Source organism: Amphiprion ocellaris, chromosome 5 (assembly GCF_022539595.1).
Source record: "Amphiprion ocellaris isolate individual 3 ecotype Okinawa chromosome 5, ASM2253959v1, whole genome shotgun sequence".
In the NCBI taxonomy this organism is placed as follows: domain Eukaryota; kingdom Metazoa; phylum Chordata; class Actinopteri; family Pomacentridae; genus Amphiprion; species Amphiprion ocellaris.
Genome location: NC_072770.1, coordinates 15,752,572 through 15,775,978, shown reverse-complemented (window position 1 = coordinate 15,775,978; position 23,407 = coordinate 15,752,572). Strand labels below are relative to the sequence as shown.

Genomic DNA, 23,407 nt, shown 5'->3' with positions numbered 1-23,407 from the left:
CTCAGGTGGCTGCTGTTTGTATTTCCACTTTGCTGTCAGAATGGCATCATCACAGGCAGACAGTGGATGGGAGACTGCTTTGATTTAGCCAGTCCCTTTCTGTCAGCGCCTATCAGCTTCCTCTTTCTGATCGGCTTCAAGTCCTGTCAAGTATGCCAAGAGAGGAAATTCTAAGACATTGTACATTATGTGGAGTGGTGGCATTTATGGTTGGCAGTAAAACGCTGGCTGTAAGCCTGACAGAGGAAATCAGGTCAGTGTTAAAAAAAGAGATTGTGCATTTGACTTAACCTTATGCTTCCAAGACATGCATCTTAGTGTAGCAGACATAAAAATACAGAAAAAGGGGAAATAGTCTGTTACTCCATCTAGCAGCTACTGTAGGACTATAAATGGAGGTCTTGTAATAACCACAAGACCTTTGCCAGATGACCTGAGGTGTCTCATATTTGATAAGCAGGTCAGAGGCACAGTGGGACCACACCATATAGGCCTTCATGGGCAAATTGTAAATATTGCAGTCAGACTAAATGGAACCCAATGCAGAGATCTGACAACATGTAATCAGTTAAAATTAGCTCTCTTGTTCAGACTCTGGCAACATAAATAAACTGCGGTGAGGCTGTTGTATTTTCAGAGAGACCAATGAGAAAGGCACCAAAGTGGTTCATTTAACTATATTTAACTGCAGTATTCCTGCACCCTGCATCACAAGAAGCAAGAAATCTTTTACTCTCTTTATGTATATATATATATATATATATATATATATATATATATATATATATTCTACCATTTAGAAAAACAATAGCTAACACCACTGAGGGTTCGTCCATCTTTATTTACAGTCTAAGGTAGATTCACTGATTTGATCCAGACTGAAATATTTAAATAATTATTGGATCTTTTGTCATTGAATGCCATACAGGAATTTCTGGCACCCAGAGGATGAACCCTGATGACTTTCACCGGCATATTCTGCTAGTGTCGGGGGCCTCAGTTATATTTTAATACAATTACTATTTTCACATAAACACAATGGGTTGCCACTAAATGTTGTACAGGTATTCATATTAGATCTAGACTCTGGAGTCTGAAAGACTTTAGTGATCTCCTGACTTTGTTAAGTGCCAACAAGAGGTCAACATTTATGGTGAAACATCAATAGCTATCAGAAAGAATCGTAATTTAACCTAATCTAAACATATTCCTTGGCATAAAGATTTAGCACTAATTAGAAGAATGTTGTCATTGTTAAATTGCAAGAAATTCTTTGACATTTCATTTTTTATGTCTTTTAATGCTTTAAGTGATAACAGATTTTCTTCCCGTCTGTCATTGTTACATGTATTGCTTCATTTCCACCGCCTTCATCCAGCTCTTTTTACCTTAAATAGGTGTTCCAGGTCATGTTTTATCATAAGAATCCAATTTTCTTAAAATCTCTGATGCTTATGCAGCAACAGAATACAAATTTTATTCATGTCTATCCTAAAATATCCATCTAAAGTAAGAAGCATTGCCAGTTTGTCAGATTGTGGCCTCTCCGCATGTTTACTACACTGTAATGGAGTACACTAATTGACTTTACTCACCGTGTTGGCAGCACAGGGCCCGTCTGCTTCCCCCAGCCACTCAGTCTAATGGCACTGAAGGGTCTTGTTTATAACAGTCCTGTGCTTTTAGAGGCCATTTCCAGAGATGCACCCTGCTCTTTGCGTCGGGTTGTAAAAAGTGTGAATGGGAGACTAATAAAGGTGCAATTACAGCGATTGTATGCCTGCGTGTGTGTGTGTGTGTGTGTGTGTGTGTGTGTGTGTGTGTGTGTGTGTGTGTGTGTGTGTGTGTGTGTGTGTGTGTGTGTGTGTGTGTGTGTGTGTGTGTGTGTGTGTGTGCGTGTGCTTGTGTGGTGACACTGCTGCCGACCGCTACTGTGGATGTGCCTCCTGCAGCTGATGATAATGGATTATTAGGACACCCTGAGGCAACACACAGGAGAGTCTCAGTCTGAGGTGCTGATACCTGAAAGCCTGACATATAGCAATTCTTTCATTGAAAGCAAAGCTAAACAAGAAACTGACTGCTCTTCACTTGAACTCTTCACAATAAGCTACTTGGATAGTTCAGTATCAGCTGAATGTCATGAACCCTTTTGTTATGGCCACTTAAGCTGTATTGATTTGACTTTCAGCTGGAGGAACATAAAGTTGATATGTAGCTTGTGAGAACAGAATTGCAGCTGTGGGAGGCCAGAAAAAAATCCTCTGCTACAAGCACGGTTGTTTCAACACAGCAGTGGACCTCTTGTCACATTTAGAGCAGCTTGTTGTATTATAAATCAACAGGCAGGAAATAAGAGTTATTCACTCAGACTGTCGGGGTGCCAAAAAGATCCAGACACCAGCATGTTATGTGTGCAGGATTTGAATTACTAGTGGTACGTCACTGCACATACATTATAAATGGACACAGTAGGTGGAGATAAATATTAAAGGGTTGACTTCAAAGAATCAAGCTTTCTTAAATACGTAAACCTCAGTCTTACCTCATGCTCTCCATGGATATTTGTAAAAGCTAATGGTCAATAAAAGCCTCACAAAACTCATGCACACACAAGCAGCACACACACACACATTTCTCACTTTTAAGGTTATATACTATATGGATATTAGAAGATTATAATCATTTTTATGCATTTTGTTTCAATAACTAGACATGTTTTTCTTTCAGCCGCTGAAAATGATGTCTAAGTGAAGTCTTTCAATTAAAGCTTGTATCACGCTGAGATTCTAATTGCGTACTTCAGTGGATCTCTAAGTGGAGCCCTTGGGAGGAGGGGATCCTTTGAAAATGAGGAACAGTTTAATTTTTACATCACTTCGTTTAGCACATCACATCATTAGCTTGCGGAACTCTCAGATATGCATGTTCATTCTCAGATCAACATAAAGTTTGGTGTGGTCAGATGAATCATAAAGGCTTTTACATTTTAGAGATGTGTTTTCTTTAGGTAAAGCTACGGCATCTAACAGAGGGGATTGATGGGAAGGCCACCTTGTGAGCTAAAGGTTTGAAGGCTTGCTAACAGCCTGCAGTGTCCATTATGCAGACTACATAAAACTGTGATGGGAAGCCAAAAATGCTGCTGTTTTAAGCATTCGTCATAGTCTTTTTACCTGTAGAGCAATGACATAAATGCTATAAAAAGTACCATCAGGAGTTGTTCGACATTTGGCAAATACAGAGTTCAAGGAGTTAGATTTTTCTCTGCAATCAAAAGTATTTTTTAAAAAATGATCACTTATTAAATGAATAATGATGATTTTAAGCTGATTACTTATAAACAGTAGTTATAAGTTTGTAGTTTTTCTGTTATTCAAAAGTAATTGGACGTGTCATGTGCTTCATTTGCATAATTTTGAACACAATTTGTAAAGTTTACTTAAAAAAAAAAAAAAAAAAACATTAAAAAGAAGAAGTTGCTCCAGTGTAAGGTGTTAAATAGGGACAGGACCTCAAGTTGAAGAAAAAATGATCATGCCAATTTCATTTAGTCCCCTCATCTTAAAATGCATAATGCAGAAATTAGAGTTTAAACTATACACAATATTAAGATGACGCAATGGCCAACATTATTATGTCAACACATCCCATTAAAATACTGTTTGCAACTTAAAAGTTTTATCTCAACAAATAAAACCATGCATTTAATTAAGTGGTGTGAATAAGTCCCTTGAATTAGTTGTCCAAAGTTAAAAAATAAACTTAGCAGCACTTGTGGAGCTCACTAATGTGGTGTCTTCTTTTATAAACCCTAAATGCAAAAAACAACTATTTTTGAGACCATTCCTTAGCAATCAGTGCTAATCCCTTATTCAAAACTTAACTCCAAACTCTGAGTGATATCTCACCTAACTAATGTCTCACATCACAACAGGCTGCAAAACCTGACCAGCTCTTACAGAAAACAAACTTTCTGATCTATTTTGTGGGCATTTTGGATTGACATGAAAAGTTGCATGTTTTTTTTGTTTGTTTGTTTTTTGGGGGGGACAAAAATCCGGTCACAGGTCACCCTGCTCATCAGGTAGATCAGCTGCACCTGTGAAGTGGAGCTCAGTTGTAGGCTGTTGGTGATCAGCCTGGATGGGTGACTTTATAAAGAGAGGTTTTTGACTCTCTTGTCAGTTGAAGGAAGAGTGGCTCAGGAGATTCAGCAACATCAGCAGGTTTTCTTTCAAATACTGAGTTTGAGTATCTAAATATGACAATCAAGCTATTCTTTGCTTCTTTTTTAATCTCTTCTCAAACAACCCCTTACAAAACTACTGAATCCCACATAAGTTGTGTTTTGGGTCATACGTTTCAGTTGTTTTATCCTTTTGATAGGTTCAGTGAGTGGTAGTTGGGACAAATCTCCCTGTCACCTTTTAGAAAATGAAGAGCCATTTCTATTTTGAACCCCATTTTGAATGTGCAGTTTCCCTTTTGAAGACCTTTGATATCTTGTGTTGTGTTCTGGAGGAGACGAGACGTGATATGGGTCTGTAGACATATCTGAGTCATATAATTGTGTTCAAAAACTACGAAAAGCTGGATTTTGCATATTATAGCACCCTAAGAGCCATTCTTTGAGTCTTCATATTAATAGCAATTTAGGCAGCAGTAGACTATCTGGTTCTGGACTAATGTATTCATAAGCTTCAAGCATAAAGTAATAAAATACAGGTTTGGCTCTTAAGTTTCAAGTGAAAGGAGGAATCGCTGTGCAATGGTCTTTGACTTAGATTCATGAACGTATTGGGCAACAAGCTGATTTCAACAACAGTGAAGAGTATAACAGAGTATTTGTAAGGTTTTAATGATGATTTAATGAAAATTACTGAGACAGAAACCAAAAGCACTGTTTTGATATTTGCACAGGGGGACCTTTAAGCCATCGTTGCCTTGCTATACTTACCAGAGAATGATGTAGGTGCTATTAAGCACTGCACATGGGTGGGATAAATCCTTTGGATCCAGTGGGAAATGTGGCGTCTTTCTCTCTTTCTCTTCGTCCTTGTTCTGTTGCCGCCATCCTGCTGACCGAAGCCTATAATTTGGAATGTGTATAATGGATAAATTAGCTGTCAGCCAATAAATCTGCGGAAAAGGGAGCCACAGAGGTTCATGCGATCTGACCCAGGAAACTGTGCTGTGAGAATAGTTAAGCAGCTGTGGGAGGACGGGCCGCGGTGAGTTACGGCTCCGCGGGGCCATAAACAAAACACAAGCAAAGGGGCTTTTGAAGCTAACAAGACCATGCAAGGGTCAAATGCGTAGTTGGAGACATTTAATGTGTCTTTGGCATTCAAAGAGTTGGCCCACAATTTGCATTCATCTAATGGAAAAAAGTATAAACAGGAGGAGAGCTGGAAAAACAAATTCCCACTTTAAAAATCTGTCATTTCTTACAGTGTGGTGTGCACTACACTGTTTCATCGAAAGTGGTTGTTTTGTTTTTTTTTGAGTGAAGACATTAACTGCTGATGTTAGGTGTCATTTCTGAAAGTCAGCCATGCTCCTGTCAGGCTTCTGTCTGATTAAGGGAAAAGTTGGCTGACACACCTGCTCTTCTAGCTGACAGGCTACTTGCTGCCTCATTGCATGTCCTGACCTTTTAGTCAAAGTGCAAACAAATGACTCTCAGACAGAAGCAGGAGCTCCAGATAATGATGGTGGCACCATACACTTGTTTCAGACCGCTGCAAAGGTTGCCTAGAGTCAGTGGTGAAACTTTCCGATTATGATTTTCTCTTGGGCTGACTGACTTCTTTTTTTTTTTTTTTTTGATTTATTTCCCCCTCTTCCTTTTCTGTGAGTTTCTTGTGAGAACAGGCCATGCCACAATATTTTATTACTGTTAGTATTTTTGAATCTCATCCAGTGTTTTGGTTTATGACCTTGCAAAAGTAGCATTGTGTTCTCCTCAGCCTCAGCTACACTTAAGAGTTTGGTTGACATCAGATTCCAAAACCTGGGATTAGAATCGGAGGCAAGAAAAGCCTGTTTTCCCATTGATACACTTTACCTTAATCTGAACTGAATCTGTTCTCTAACCCCATGTTTTGATGCCTAAACTGACCCCAGTTTTACCTTTTCCCCCCAACCATTTATCTCTGCTGACTTCCAAGCGTTGGAATCTGATGTTTATTACCTTTTACTGTTTAGTGCTAATTATCACATTAGCATGCTAACACAATAAACAAAGATGGTGACCATGGTAGACATTAAGCCTGCTAAACATCAGCATGTTAGAAGTCCAATTGTGAGCTGTCAGTCAGTATTTTGGTATGTTCATAGGCATTCTTGGTGCCATCTATAGACGTCCTCTCCCCACCATCTTTTGCACTAATGCATCACCACTCTCCCACCACCGTGCTTCACTGTCAGGACTATGAATTCACTGTAGTGGTCCTGAACAGTTTCGTGCCAAATATGCTGGATCCCATCTGAGCCAAACAAATTTACGGATTATACCTAGACATAACGAGCTTACTCACTCTAAAAGGTTCTCATAATGTAACAGTAGTTGCTCAGTAAGAATGACTTCGATTCTTGTTCCTATTTTTATGCTGTGACAGAAATTTCTGACTAAATCTTTTCATTTGTAAGGCAACTTTGGTTTGTCTTCATGATTTGGTCTATCAAATGTGGTCAGATACTGGAGCATCCAAACAGAGTTTTACACTTAAGAGGGAAAAAAATGGGTGCATTTGACTTGGATATATCACACTAGCCATAATAGCTAGAGTTACTGGAGTTTGGTTTTTACTCCTCTTTTCCAACTTTTGGGAATTTTTACTATTCTGTTTTCAAGAACACACATTTCTACGATATAATGTTTTTTTTAAAAATTATTTTATTTATTATTTTATGGTATGGTAAGACATCTGAAGTTTGGAAAAAATGTTTAATTTCACCAACTGTATGCATCTGTGTACTTTCCTTAGTAAGGCAGGACAAAGATGAATGCTTGGTTTCTAAATGTATGTAAAAAAAAAAAAAAAAGTATGATTTTGTAATATTTCCCTCTTAGGCACATTTTTACAATCGAACTGATGTTTCAGGTCCCTGCATGTTGCCAAGGCAAATATCTTGTGCAGGTAAACAACATGTTCCTGCGTTACTTTTCCCATTAATCATTGTAATGTCTCTACGTTGTTCCACCTCGTTCTTGTGATAAATCAGAATAGCGTGTGGATTTTATCATTCATTTTATGCACTTGGTACACTCCGTTACCCTTGGAGGCTTTCTCATCCCTCACAACTGTCACGTACGATTTCACAGCAACACATTGTTCTGGATTAAAGTAATAGAAAGCTGTAAAATGCACTGAAGGTGTCACTTCTGAAAACAGTCCCCAGTTGATCAGACGTTTGTATTTAATTGTTGCAAAGTTTGACATTACTGCAGGCAGCAAGAAGGATGAAGTTGGTGAAGGTACAGAATGATTTACATTTCAACAGCTCACTCAGAAAACTTTTTAAGAAACCACAGAATAAATTACTTGTTTTCTGTATACTGTCTTTTGATCTTCTGGGAGCTTTTTGAAAACTGTATTTGAGTTAATGTTTGATTTATGAAAATGGGTCACATCCCTTAGGGACATTCTGCAGCACATAATATTTTAGGTGCATGTTGAATGGGAAAAGTGACATCATTACTCTCCATTTCTCTTGATATCTAGCGGCACAATAATCTTATTACCATGGGCTTTACACCATTGATCAGTCATGCAAGTCAAGCTTAGAATGATTGCTCTGAATACAGCTATCTGTGTTTTAAATTATAATGGAAAACAAACAAACACTGTAGATGTGCATGATTTCAAGTAGTGATCTGAAAATGTATTGCCTCTAGATAAAAGCAAGATATTTTGCATTATTTCCATTCTCCATGCTGAGCTTCAGATCAGCAATATTTTTGGCTTTAACTTTTATTGTGAAATAGCTAAGCTCTGAGGGCAGGGCTCCACATCTGTCTTTTTGACTGATGTTCAGACATGATGGAATAACATAAACATGTGGTTCAGCGTTTCTTTTTGTTTATCCAGCAGCTTCTTCTCTTTAATCCGAGATGGGAGATGTGCACACACAGTTTCAGCACCTGCTGAACTTGCTGGAGTGATGTGGTGCCTCCGAGGTTTATCGCACCAACAGATAAAAAAAGAAAAATTAATTTAGGTCATGGCATAACCAGGCTGCACACGATAGTTTATACTAAGATGTATCACAAATGGTTTCCTGAGAGTTTCACTGTCGTCTGTCAAAATAAATGTTGTGACATTCTACTTGTAAATACGGCGAGTTGTGGTATAATGCCGAGGCTTATCGAGCACGTTCGAGCCTTTTAGTGCACCTCCACAGTGAGACAGCATCAAATCAGCAGGCAGCAGAGGAGTCGCCTCTTTATCAGTTAATGGACGAGTACACTGGAATGTTGGCCTGTTCTCGGTGCTGACATTTAAACTGATGAGTCCTGCTCTGCAGCCCAAACAAAGGACTGTCAGACTGTTGGGAAGAGGAACACTTTCATCCCAGAGATAATAACAATACATGGGGGTAGCAAAAGCGAGTGTGTGATCGACTAATCTCCCAGCGGTGTGGTGGGGCGTCGTAGGATTGATTGCTGGAGCTTTTAGTTTGCCTTGCATGCCATATTGTTATCTCCTATTAAAAGAGTGTGTACAGAGACTTGTACCCAGACATAAATCACAAAGCTTGGGTTCGGTCAGGCTTAAGGAGAAGTAATCAATTATACTCTAGCAGACATAAAGGAAGAGGCTGAGCTTGCACCCCCGGCTGCTCTCATTATCATAATCATCCCCTTTAAGTGATGCAGACTCGAACACGCAGACAAGAGATAAATTCATGAACTACTGAGCCTGACAAAAAATACAAATTGAAGACAGTACCTCAGCATTCATAAAGGAATTACAGTCCTTTTGCATGAAAGAAATTTAGTTCTCCGTAAGTCAGATGACAGTTTTAGTGATATAATATATTGTCTTGGGAGGTAACTGAAGATTTAAAAAGATGTAGTGGCCCTGGGAGTGTGCTTGGTTATAGCTGGACAGCATTTATTTTTATTAAGACCCTAAAATAATATTCAAAAATCCTTGAAAAGAGTCACATCTCAAACTATATTTACTACTAATGATGATCCGCTAACTGCTAACTTTTATCACGTCGATGACTCAGGCTTGCCAAACTTTTGTAATTATAAGTTCAAAGACCTCCAAGGGAGGGTCTGACAAAAGATGCGATTAATCTGCATAAAGGAAAGTATAGGACTCTTGGGAATTTGAACTTGATTATTAAATCAACTGACTGTGTAAATGTAAAGAGATTACATGCTGTGTGTGCTTTGATTTCCTCCAGTTTTAGTGAAATGCAATACTAAGTTCATGCATACACCCATCAGTCACAAAAATAAACTGCCCCCCTGATAATGTACAGGTTCTCTCATGCCATCAAAACAGCTCTTCTCTGTCGGAAATCAAATACTTTATTGATCCCTGATAGGAAATGGCTTCAGTCGAGGTCTGGATTCTGCAAGACCTCTAAAGCTATCCTGCAGTATGAAGCACCAAGACATTAGCCACATATCTTTGAAGTTGCGAAAGATACAAGGTGGTACCTGCATGGATCACACTTGTTTTCCCAGCAGATCCCACCAGCGCTCAGTCGGATTGAGATCTGGGGAATTTGGAGGCCGAGTCAATACCTTGAACTCTTGGTCGTGCTCCTCAAACAATTCCTGAAAATTTTTTACACTGTGGAAGGAAACATCGTCCTGCAAAAAGCCATCAGTGAATACTGTTGTCATAGTTTGTGAGGATTTTGAACACAAGTGTGAGAGCAACACAGAGCAGACACGAGGCAGAGTGGCAATCACAGGTGTTTTATTCTCAAAACACTCAAAAATATAACCAAAATTGCCAACTAAGGGGCGGGAGACGCGGGCTGCTCTGTCGGCTCAGTTCTGTCTCCAGCACGGAGACGGGAAATGGAGGAGAATGATCTGGCGCTGCGTGCAGTGCAGCGCCGGATAGTGTTGTTTTTGGCGGCCTGTTTTGATTTTAGTTTTAGTCTAGTCGTTGTGTCAAGCTGACAGTTTAGTTTTTTTAGTCAAGTTTTAGTCGACTAAAAGTCTGAGCATTTTAGTCTTATTTTAGTCAGAATAACCTATGACTATTTTCGTCTAGTTTTAGTCGACGAAAACTGATGACATTTTAGTCTAGTTTTAGTAAATGAAAATTATGTTTTACTCTCTTTTTAGTAATGCAATTCTATTTAACCCAATCGATATAGTATAATTTCCTTGTATAGTATAGACAAAACCATTTTTTTCTTTTAGTCAAACCCATTTCACAAATTAAACATGGTTATCTTATTATTATATTATTGTTAACTTATAAACTCAAGAATATACTCACTCCGGACATGGAAGATGCTCTGGTCAACACATTTATTTTACCAACCAAACATGTAGGTACACACACATAAATTTAAATAAAATAAATAAATAAATAAATAAAATAGCATCACATGACTGGCAGAAAAAAAATTAATGTCGTGTTTTTCCCCGTTATTTTGTGGTCGCATTTCTCCCCGCCTTTTTCCACGACACATTCCGTTTTGTTTTCCACTTGTATGTAAACAAAGTATGTCCATATATCGCTTCTTCGTTTTCTCCCCAGCTGCCCGAAAGCTGGGAAACAGCACCCGGCCATGATCCCACCGCAGATGCATCTAAATAATGCCGCGAGTGAAGATTGAGGAAGTGACGTCGCCTGCGTCAGCGCAGGTCGACGTCACTACCTGGGGAACAGAAATACTGCAAAATAATAAACGCGACTAAACATTTAAATGTTATTTCGTCTAGTCTCGTTTTGGTCAACGAAAATGAAGAGACATTTCAGCAGAGTTTTTATTTCGTAAACCGAATTTCGTCTCGTTTTTATTCGTCAACAATATTGTATGATATATTTTATTATAGTTATCGTCACATAACCAACATTTACTTTCGTCTCGTTTTCGTCAAGTGATAAAGGTTCGTTGACGACGATATTTCGTCATAATTTTCGTCGACGAAAGCAACACTAGCGCCGGATAATCTAGTAGAGGATGATGATTAGCTGCAGCTGCCCAGGTCCTGCAGCTGCAACTCACTGTCTCATCAGCACTGACAACTGTTGTCATAAAGGGATTTATGTGTTCTGTGATGCCCAGAGCATTCCACACCTTCCCCTGTCTCGTCTCCATTACATACTACATTCTGCTACCATGTCTTCCCAAGGTAAACAATGCACAGGCAACATTAACATTTGTGGGTTAGCATTAGCATTTGGGTTTCTGAACACTATGACATTACTTCTTAGCTCAGTTTTTTTTTTTTTTGTCTTTGCCAACTTCTCTGAAGACTATCTAACACTGTAGCTGTGAAATGCTCCACTGTTCAATTCCTAATCACTAGTTTTGTCTGTTATTTGGTTCTGAGCAAGTGTTGTGTTGTCCTTTAATCAGAGCTGGTTTGCTAGAGAAGGCTGACTAATGCTGTCTGAAAATGAGGATGATAGCAAACAAAAAATCAATCTGTAAAACCATATCACCATTTGCAACCAAATGCACCATATAGCTGAGATGAACTTTAGGTCTTTCTGGGTTTATCATTACGACTAGTTTGACTGAATGCTGATTGGGGCATGAAATTGAAACTGAAGTTGAGAATAAACAACAACAAATGCATGTTGCCCTAATTGTTGTGCCTTATTAAAAATTAAAGATACAGAAGGTGAGATGACAACTAGGGTTGCCACCTTTCAGAAATGAAAATAAAGGACGCCCACCACGGCTCCTTGGGGCCACAGTTCAGTAAAATCGGAAAGATATTCACAGATTCAGAATTCCAGCATCAATAACTCATTATAAACGATGCCTCTTTTCCATCGCTGTAAGGTAGACAATGTGCTACAAGCCTAGTTTTATCAACAGTAGCTGTCTTTCAAGCTGCAGAAATAACATTGGTGTCAACAGGAACCAGTTGAAGGCTGCAGTGATTTTGGTGACACTACAGTGTATCAGAGAGAAACTGTTGAATATTTGTGTCTCTCTTTGCTGTTGCAGCAGTTTTGTAATTTGCAGACGGTCCCTGTTCACTCCATAGACATCAGTGGTATTCGTGCAGCTTCAAAGACAGCTACTGTTGATAAAACTGGGCTTGTAGCACATTGTCTACCTTACAACGATGGGAAAGAGTGGGTCTCCTCTAATCAGACAGTGCGATGCTGCAGGTCACTACACTGACCACCTGTGCTTTGGGAAGGGGAGGAGCTCACAGCGCCACCTGCTGCTCGTTGAGCACAGTAACTGCAGAACGATCCGAGCTTTCATGTCAGACAGGGGCGGATCCAGATTAATTTTAGTGGAGGGTGGGGGTACAACAGATATTTTGGGGGGTTGTAAGAAAAAATGAAAGCTGCTACCGACCTCTCGCTTTTACAAAGTATTTTTCATGTTTTTTTTTGGCTCTTTAACCCAATAGGAAAGCTGTATATGACCTTTTCATTTTGGACTGTTATTCAAATTATGATGGACTTGTTTCCTTGTTTATGTGAATTACAACATCATTAGCTGCAACATCTGCCTGTCTGTAAAACTGGTAGCTCAACGACAGCATCCTGAGGGCAATTAAGTGACAAATATTGTGCAAGAACAGCACTATTACAACCCTGACAATTTCCACTTCTTACAATGTTTACTGCCGATTATCACACATAAAACAAGAGATATTATTCTGTACTAACATTTCTGTACTAGCCAATACACAGTGAATAAATATGATCTGAAAGTAAGGTTATTGTTGTTTATCAGCACAATACAAAAAGATTAATGTTAGAAATATTCCAGTTAAGACTCTAGAATACCATGATTTATGTAAATTTACCTCAATAATATGAATGTTCAGGTTAAGATTGTACAGTGATATTTATTATGTAAGTTTAGCTGATTTAAGTTTATGACTCTGCACTAAAATATTATTTATTATTTAAATTTACATCATTATTATAATATTTAGGGTCAGACTCTACAGTATTGAGATTAAGAAATCAAATATTCTATAAAATGTAAATACACTGAACTCATTTGGATATATTTAAGTGAGACTCTACAGTATTATTTGACACAAATCTATCTAAATCAAAATTTTAATAATTTTCATGCCAAACATTTGCTGGACTGATTTAAATATTAAAATCATTTCTTTGTAATCCTCTGCTGTACGTTCAAACCTGAGGCCTTAAATAGAAACACACAAGTATCTGATTGAAGGAACTTCTGCAGAGTCCTGGTTCCAGAACATGATGATAGAATTATAGACAAACTTTAACAAAAGCTGCCTGAGAGTTTACAGGTTTTTATGTTGGATTTCTTCAGTAATTTAATGAGCGTTATCAGCAATAATCAAGTGTTCATTTGATGAACTTCATTTCCTAAAACATCCAGAATTGGAGCTCATATCTTTGGCAGCTGTAAAGTTTCTGCTCCTTCAAAGTTCACAACACAATGAATACACTCTCAATGCTGGAGAGCGTTTGTGATGCTGAAGCAGTGACCATTTTTTCTGTTTCTTCTCTGGAGATGCACAATGAGGGACGTCTGCAGAGACTGAGAAAGAGTCTCACCACATCCTGACATGAGGAAAAAGACTTTATTGAAGACTACAATGAGAAAAACTATCAGACAGCAGACGGCTGCATTCAAGGTGAGCTCTGAACATTTGATCTGGAACAGGAATTCAATAACGGCAGCATGAGCTTCATTTCAGTCTGTAGCTGCTGAATTCATGGATGAATCATCTGGCACTAGAGAAGAAGACCATCAAACATCCATGTCAGCTGATGGAGGTCCAAGAGTCTCACCGAACAAACAACTTACAGAGTGAAGACCTCGAATCTGATTGGACGGCCTCCTACTCAGCCTCTAAGTTGATTTGTTTCCTAAAATAAATCTAGTTTGAGTCCTAATCTATGCCTGTGTGATTGCTTCTTTACACCGCTGTTAACAGTTTAGGCTGTTAGATTGTTCCAGATAAAACAAGTAAAAGATACTTCAGAGCTGTTCTACCACGAGCCTGACAGGAAGAACTCCAACAGCTACTGAATGTTCCTGTGGTTCCCTCAAGGCTACAGGAGGAGCCCTACGAGGACGAGCTGGTCCACCTGATGACGGCCAGTTGCTGCGGTTCAAAGCCAACACCGACTACGTGGACTTCTACTGGACCACACGGAGGTCTTCAAACCGGACCAACAAGTTCAGCGACTCCCCGACTCGTGGGTCTGAGGACGCCACCGAGCCTCGGCCCAGCCGGCCTCCTGTCTGTGGATGTTTGAGTGCTGAGAGGTTTGTGGATGCATGTGAACGTGTCTGTGTTGAAACAGCAGCTTTTGTTTCAGTAACTGGTAAAAACCAAGAGCTCCTTTATTTGTGACTTCCACTAAAAAAACTGAAGAAAATAAGTTTGCCAGGGTTCCGACTGATAACAGATTATTAAATAATGAAAATAATCGTTTAAATATTCCTTTAAACAATCCTTTTAGGTCTACATTTCCTTTACACTGACTTCTTGGTATATGTACAAGTATTTTGGGTGGAATATACCATTAAGCCCAATGTTCAAGGGTTCTTCTGGGAATATACCATTAAACCAACCTTTTAGGTAAATGTTCCAGGATGTTGGGTAGAATATACCATCAGATAAACCTTTTAGGTCTACATTGGAAGATTTTAGAGTAGAATATTACTCCAAACCATCCTTTAGGTCTACATTTAAGGTGGAATACTCCTTTACACCAAGATTTTTTGGTCTACATTGAAAGATTTTAGGTGAAATATTCCTTTGAACGAACTTTTTAAGTTTACGTTCAAGGATGTTCGGTGGAATATACCATCAGACCAACCTCCAAGGTCTACAGTAGTGAATTTTAGGTGGAATATACCATTAAACTCACCTTTTAGGTCTACATTGGAGGATTTTAGGTGGAATTTTCTTCCAAACCGTCTTTTAGTCTACATTTAAGGATGTTTAGGATGGTATATTCTTCCAAACCAACTTCTCAGGTCTACATTTCAGGTGGAATATTCCTCCATACTAACTTTTTTGGTCTACACTGAAGGATTTTTTCTAAACCACCCTTTCAGGTCTATATTTGAGGTTTTAGGTGGAATATTCCTTTTAACCAGCCCCCTCAGGTCTCTTTGAGGATTTTGGATGGAATACTCGGTTAAACCAACATTTTAGGTGCATGTCCAAGGATTTTTGGTGGAATGTTCCTTTAAGGTGGATGTTTGAGGACCTTGTAGGTGGAATACTTCCTGAAACCAACCTGTGTTCCTATTGGCTGTCCAGGTGGCTGCTTGGTGTTATCAGGAACACCTGAGCAGCTCAGTGTCTTCCTGCTTTATTTAGCTGCAGAGAAACATTTCCTCTGTTTCTCTTCACCATTGAACTGGGTTTGGCTCCATTGCTTTAGTTTGTTCTTTAGGCATTGGCTTGCAGCTTCCAGCAGTAAAATTGTCTTTAATGTGTTTCTTGGTGTGTTTTAGGGTTTTTGTACTGGATAGTTGTCTTGGTAAATGTGGTTCTTTAGCCACAGTTAGCACATGGTGCTAATGTCTGCAGTGATTAGTGGATTTGGTACAGCTGAGTTGTGTCTTTATCTTGGCTGTAGTGAGTCTTTAGAGGTGTTTGGTCGGACACATTCTGTATTCTTGTTTGTGAACCAAGGTTGGTTGTCCAGAAGGTAAGAGTTCCTGTCCTGATTGTCTGTTCTCAGAGGTTCTCTGGTAGGCTGCAGGAGACTTTAGCGTTTGGGTTGTGCTAGTTTGGTTTTTGTACGGTTTCATTTGGACGACTATCTTGAGGCCCCTCCATGTGGTTTAGTGAGGTTTTCTGCAACAGTTCTACAAAGCAACCTGCAGCAGAAGAGACTTTGAGAGTTTTTAGGAAGTTCTGGAGACCAGACTTTAGAGCAGCAGAAACATTTGTCAACAGTTTGAGCAGGAGAAGGTGAGCTTCAGAGTAGAAATGAGACAGAAACCTTCTTGACCCGTGTGGTGAGGTCCTGTACCAAGAGTTTGAGCAGGTTGTGAAGAGTCTTTAGTTCTTTGGTCTGAAAGCACAAGAAGAGTCGACTGATTAAAGGAGAAAACAGGAGATATTGTTGGTTCTTCTGTCAGTCTGCAGTTTCCTTAGACTGAATATCAAGTTTATATTTTAAATGATTTGCTATGTGAGCCCAAGAAGACTTCAATAAACTCCCTCCATCCCCTGGACACGTTTTATTACGATGTTAAATCTTTTTTTTTTTAATGTTTTTGAGTTTTAATCATAGTTTTGGCATAGTTTTTTTCACTTTGCTTGTTTAGTTTTGTCATGTGTGAAAGGTGCTAAACAAATAAAGTTGAATTGATAAACTGAATAATTGACTAACTCATGATTGTGACAACAGAAGCATCTTCATTGTGATTTAAGGGCTTGTTTCATTTCTAAGGTTGAGGTTAAAGTCTTGAGAGAAAGAAAAGATTAAAGAAATAAACTACATTTTTAAAAAGCAATTAAATCAAAGGAAAAAAAATGTTTAATACAACAAAACTTTTAAAAAGAAAATTAAACATTAAATACAATTAAATTATATTAAACAGACAAAATCTTTAATAAAATAATTAAACAGAAGATACAAAACATGTAATTATGAAATTAAACAAAATTTTCTAAACAAAATATGAAACATTAAAGATGAAATATTTTAAATAATTAAACATCTAGAAAATAAAACAAGAAGAATATTAAACATTTTTAAAAAATACAAAACATTAGATTATTAAACCTTTAAAATGACAAAACATTGAATTAAAAATCAAATGTTTAATTAGAAAATTAAATCTTAAAGACAATAAAACTTTAAATAGGAATTAAACAGAAAATACAATGAAGCATTTAAAAAGAAAATTAAACATTAAAAGGTGGTAAAACATTTAAAAAGAAAAACCTTAAACATTTAATTGAAAAATTAAACATTGGTAAAGAAAAGGAAATTTTTCAAACAAGCCGATAAAACATTTGAAAAAACAACAATTAAACCTTAAAAAGACAAAACATTTGGAAATCAAATCAGACATTAGAAAAGAATAAAAGGTGAGAAAAGAGCAAAACTAAACATTTAAGAAGAATCAAACTAAAGACAAAACATTTGAAAAGACACCAGTTAAACTTTAGAAGATCAAATTAAACAGAAGAGACAAACGATCAAAAAGAGCAAAAACATTTTTGTGGATAGATTTACTAAGAACTAATTTCAGAAAACTGCTTTCCAGATAAAGTCTACTAGTAGCTGAAGGCATTTATCAAACTAATGTTACCTTCTGATCTCCACAAACTTTACTGTTCAGTGAAGAGAATCAAAGTTTGTTGAGGATTTCTAAAAAACCCACAGGTGAAGGTCTGAGAAGAACTCAGATGGATGGTCTAAATGTGAAATCAAGACTGATGGTCACAAGTTTTAAGGCTTCTGTTAACCAGAAAGTTCAAACTAACAGAGAAGTACTGAGAAACTTTTAAAATTTCAGTCCTCAGACTGTCTGAAGGTTCAAACTAACAGAGAACTAGTCAAGAACTTTTAAGATTTCAGTCCTCAGACTGTGGAAAGGTTCAAACTAACAGAGAAGTACTCAGGAACTTAGAAGATATCAGTCCTTGGGCTGTCTGAAAGTTAAATCTAACAGAGAACTACTGTGGGACTGAGAAAATTTCAGCCCTCAGACTGTCTGAAGGTTCAAACTAACAGAGAAGTACTCAGGAACTTAGAAGATATCAGTCCTTGGACTGTCTGAAAGTTCACTCTAACAGAGAACTACTGTGGGACTTAGAAAATTTCAGCCCTCAGACTGTGTGAACGCTCAGGTCCTGAGGACTCGGGAGGTGTGGAGGCTTTGGAAAGTCTTGGAACTGAGGGTTCAACCCTCCAGCACAAAGGCTGAAGTCCAACCTCCTGAGAAAAACGGCCGAGTCGAGACTCGAGTTAAAAAAAAAACTCGAAAACGTAAAAAAATAGATGATAAATGCGCAAAAAAAGGAAGAATTAGTATCTGAGCGAGTAGCTCAGGGGATAAGAAGACGGACTACCAACTGGAAGGTCGCAGGTTCGAGACCCGCCACCGGCAGTTTTCTTTCTTTGTCTTTGTCAGGCTTTTGATAAAAACTTAAGAAGGGTCTGGTCTTGAACCAGCGACCTGCAGCTCCATAGGCAAATCCTTAACTCACTGAGCTACAGATCAGATAAAAAGAAATAAATTCGTCGTCCCTTTGGCATCGTAGTTTCCGAAGTGACCACATGGGCGGAGCCAAGGCGGAGTCTGGGTGGAGTCAGGGCGGAGAGTAGGCGGGGAGGTGGGTGGCGGCCTCCCACCCCCTACTCCCCCACCTCCCCCCACCTCCCACCACACCTTCCCCCGCCCGACGAGTTCTTCGAGTCTCCACGAGTTCTTCGAGTCTCCATGGGTTTTCCCAAGTTTCTGGAGTTTCCACGAGGTCTGAGGCAGAACAAGTTGTCATGAAGAGGTGTTGAAGTCGGCCAGGATGGACTGACTTTTTACAGCGACTAGAAGGACGACGACAAGAAGAGCAGGTCTTTAACCACCATCCATAAAATCCATGGAGTCGGCTCCAGAGAAATGAAGGAAGGTCAACTTTTATCAACCTCCATCAAGATGTTCAACTTGATATCTTTACTTTGACATTTTTAGCACCACAAACCTTTAGTATCACACATTATTATCCTTTATTAGGATTTTAAAGGAATCCACCAGCAGATTTAGTTTTTGTTGACAAACTTTATTCTTGTCATCATGGGACTGCAGTATTTAAAACTGTTCCTTCTATTTGACCTCATGTTTATTAGTTTTAGTGGAGAAAGTTATTTTAGTTGTCGATTAGTCTCTTAAAAACCAAATAAATTGGATTAGTCAAGAGGTTTAAATGTCTTACTTTGTCATATTTTAAATATGACAAAAAATATAAAAATAAAGCGTCTTGAGACAATTTGACCTGTAACTGGCGTTATATAAATAAAATTGAATTCAAATTGTATGTATCTTGTAATGTTGGAGTAATTCAGCCATATATGTTGGAAAACACATTTTCTTTGTCCATTACTCTGTTGATTGTTTTCTCCACTAATTCATTTCTTGTTTTGGTTTATAAAATGTCAAACCCAAATATATTCAGTTTACTGTCATAAAAACCAAAAAGATTTACATTCATGATGCAGGAATCAGGCAGTTTTTCACTTTTTATCTTAGTTTAGTCAGAAAGATAGTTGATAATGTGTGAATTGTTGTAGCTTGTGAGCCGTAGAAGGTTTTAATCTTTGGGGCTGAGTGTCAAAAAACATTTAGAAACAAACATCAGCAAAGTACTCAAAGATTTGAACATCATTTGCATGACAATGTCTAATTAAAGGACATTTATTGCCAACGTAAATGTGTGATATTCATCCTCTGGAGCTTTCTCTTCACATCGTCTTCCATCTCGACTGATTTGGTCGGGAGCATGTGCAACAAACATTTGAAAAACGGCACTTTAACATCAATGAATGACACTGAAGTTTAATCTCTACATAAATGAGACTGAGTCTGGATGTGCTGCTCTGTCATTAACTCCTAAGTTTAGGGAAAGTTCAAACAAAAGAGGACAGTTCAGATCAGACTTGAGAATGAGCTTATTTTGAACAAACATCTCAGACTTTCTGAGCTTCAGCACCTCTAGCAAGATATTTTAACAACAAGCAACTCAAGAGATCCAGAAGTTGGCGAGAGTTAGCTTTAGCTGAGCCAAAGAACATGTGGGACGCGAACCTAGCAAACATTTTAGACTTTTCTCTGTGAATTCTGAGAAATAATTTCCTATTTAATGACAGAGCTACGCATCTTAACTCATTCTCATGAAAACAGACTCTAATTCAGTGTCATCCATCCATATTAAAGTGCAGTTACCCAAAATGTTTGTTGCATGAGCTCCAAAAAAAACCTGTCCAGGTAGAAGGCCACTTTGACAAACAGGAAGTGGATGATTCCAAGCAGATTTAAAGAAGGGGGAACTGGACTGTACTAAGTGTGGTCGAGTATAGAGGGGTGTTTTGTGGGTTTTTAAGCCTGATAATGATGATTACTGAGACATTTGGAGTAGATATTCATTTGCAGTAAATGAAAGTATTTAAAATCTTGGAGTTAAACTTACAAGAACACAAACTTTAACAGAAAACTTTGTCGATACGTGTTTGTTTTGTTTACAGATGTTAAGTTAAAGGAGTTTTATTTGTGGGCTGCATAGTGGTGTAGTGGTTAGCACTTTCGCCTTGCAGCGAGAAGATCCCTGGTTCGCGTCCCGGCTTTCCCGGGATCTTTCTGCATGGAGTTTGCATGTTCTCCCTGTGCATGCGTGGGTTTTCTCCGGGTACTCCGGCTTCCTCCCACAGTCCAAAAATATGCTGAGGTTAATTGATCATTCTAAATTGCCTGTAGGTGTGAATGTGAGAGTGACTGTTTGTCTCTGTATTTAGCTCTGCGACAGACTGGCGACTTGTCTAGGGTGTCCCCTGCCTTCGCCCGAGTCAGCTGGGATAGACTCCAGCCCCCCCGCGACCCTAATGAGGATTAAGCGGTGTATAGATAATGGATGGATGGAATGGAGTTTTATTCGTGAAGTATAACCAATCAAATCACTCCAGAAGACAGAGCGACCACAGGTAGATAAAGGTTCAGAGCCAAAGTAGCACCATTTTTAAATTGATTTATTACCATAAATCAGTAAAAAAATAAAATACTGATAATCAGTAAATCAGTCAGCCCACAATTACTACAATTCTACAATGTATGTCTCTTTCCTTTGACTTCTTATTTGTACAATATACAATGTATATGATGGCATTTTTTCATAGCAAAGGCTATACTATGATGTTTTCTAAGAGACTTACTCTGTTTGTTCTGGCCCTGGGCCCTGCACTCCTCCTCTGTTGTTTTCTGGATTGTCCTCAGCTGCATGCCTTCGTCCACCCGGCCTCCGTTGACTCGTCCCGCCTGCCGTCTCTGGAGCTGAAGCTGGATTGGAACAGACCAAAGTACAGTCCAATCACGATGCCAGCTGCCTCTCAAAAGGCTCCTTCATGTGGCAGGTGGTGGAACTTCGTCTGAGGGGAAGCTGAGCTGGCCCGGCAGAACTTTGGAGATGTGTTCCTGTGGTTGGTGGATGTGTAGGGAGATAGAGAGGGACCTTTGAATTGTTCAGAAAGGAAAACAGGAAACCCATTAGTAGTTTTAGTTTAGGGTGCTACTGCGGTGTGTTTTTGGGTTTTAAGAGGTGAACAGGAAGAGTTTTTTTTCGTATTGATTATCTTTTACTTTGTTCCTGGTTGGAATGCCCATCAATGTCAACATGAAGTTCACTTTTAGTTCTGTTTATTTATTTTTTTTTACTAACACCCATTTGCTTTTAACCCCCTCACACGTTGTGTTGTTGTAAACTTACTCTTTCAAATAAATACTCATCTAAACCTCTGGAAAGCAGCGTTTGGACTGTTTTTGTGTTGCTCCTCACCTACTTCAGACAGCCGGGACATAACATTTTGTGGACTAAAGGCTTTTCTATGACGTTTTCTGAGCGACATGCTATACTATGATGTTTTTAGACCAAAGGCTATACTATGACGTTTTTTGGGCGACATGCTATACTATGACATTTGATGGACCAAAGGCTATGACGTTTTTAGACCAAAGGCTATACTATGACATTTTTGGATGACATGCTGTACTATGACGTTTTTAGAGCGACATGCGACACGATGACGTTTTCTGAATGACATGCAAACTATGACGTTTGTTGGACCAAAGACTATACTCTGACTTTTTTTTGAACGACACGCTATACTATGGCATTTTTTTGGACGACTTGCTATACTATGATGTTTTTGGAGCGACATGTTATACTATGACATTTTTTAGACCAAAGGCTATACTATGACGTTTTTTGGGCAACATGCTATACTATGATGTTTTTTGAGCAACAAGCTATACTATGACGTTTGTTGGACGACCTGCTATATTATGACGGTTTTTGAGAGACGTGCTATACTGTGACGTCTGTTGAACAACATGCTAAACTATGACGTTTTTAGAGCGACATGCTATACTATGACGTTTTAAGAACGACATGCTGTACTATGACGTTTGTTTGACGACACGCTATACTATAGGCTTTTTTAATTGACATATTACTATGATGTGTTTTTTTTTAGTGACATAATAATTTGAACAGTTTTAAAAATTACTATACTTTTACTTGTGCAATGAAATATTATTCTTTTTAGGCAAAGGCCATGTTTGATTACATATAGGTTATTAAATAAATGTTTATTAAAAACTAAAAAGCATTAAAAAATAATAACCAACTTTGGCATTTACTGAGTCACTAAAATAGTGTAGAGTGTACGGCCACATCAGCATTATTATAAGCATCCTCTGGTAAATTCACAGCCATATACTGTAGGAAATCTAGCTGATCTCATCATGATGTCTCCTTACCATATCGACTTCAGGAGATGATTAGATGATGATAAACTGTGACCTGCTGGTTGGGTTCTTTCTGTTCTCATATTTCCTCCATGTTTGTCTCCTGATGCTGCCTTACTTCAGCCAGTCCATGAGCAACAGAAAACAGTTTGCCTTGTACCCAATGCCAGGGGTTCCACTCTTCCCACTCCAGTCTGTACATTTGCAAACGTTTTTGCTTCTTTAGACGTGGTGGAGTTTCAGGTGTAGACATTTTTAAACGTGCGGGTGCAGCAGCGTCTGTAACCAGGCAACCAGAGACAGGACCGGACAGGACCGGACACACAGAGACGTCTGAAGTCTGTCCACTGGACCTGGCATCGGGTCCTCGCTACGTGGGTCCTACGAAGATGAAATTGGCTGCCCTTAATATTTCCTGTGTTTTATTTGATTCATTAGGCAGTGTTGATGAGTGTGTGACAGACGTGTATGGGGCATTTATGAAAATACGGAACAACTTGCGTCCCGTAAATAAATAAAGGACGTTTCCGTATTTTAAGGGATGGGTGGCAACCCTAATGACAACAGTGCATTAGCGTCGGCGCTGCCGTTGTTCTCAGCAATGAGGCGCTGAGCTGCTAATTGAAGGATCATATGGGACCGAGGGTACAAGGTCCCCGTAACAGATGGTACGAGTCTGGAGTCAGATAAATAAACCATTAGCCTAGCAAGGGGTATCGCCATATGACGGAGCCTAATG

The 23,407-nt window shown here is 38.7% G+C and overlaps 1 long non-coding RNA gene across 1 annotated transcript; it reads left to right on the top strand.

The window, feature by feature from the left end:
• Positions 1 to 942: 942 nt before the first annotated feature.
• LOC129348887 (uncharacterized) lies at positions 943 to 14,072 on the top strand. The gene is made up of 2 exons (XR_008601626.1): positions 943 to 13,810; positions 13,874 to 14,072. It is a non-coding gene; the product is annotated as an uncharacterized LOC129348887 (long non-coding RNA).
• The last annotated feature ends 9,335 nt before the right edge of the window (positions 14,073 to 23,407 follow it).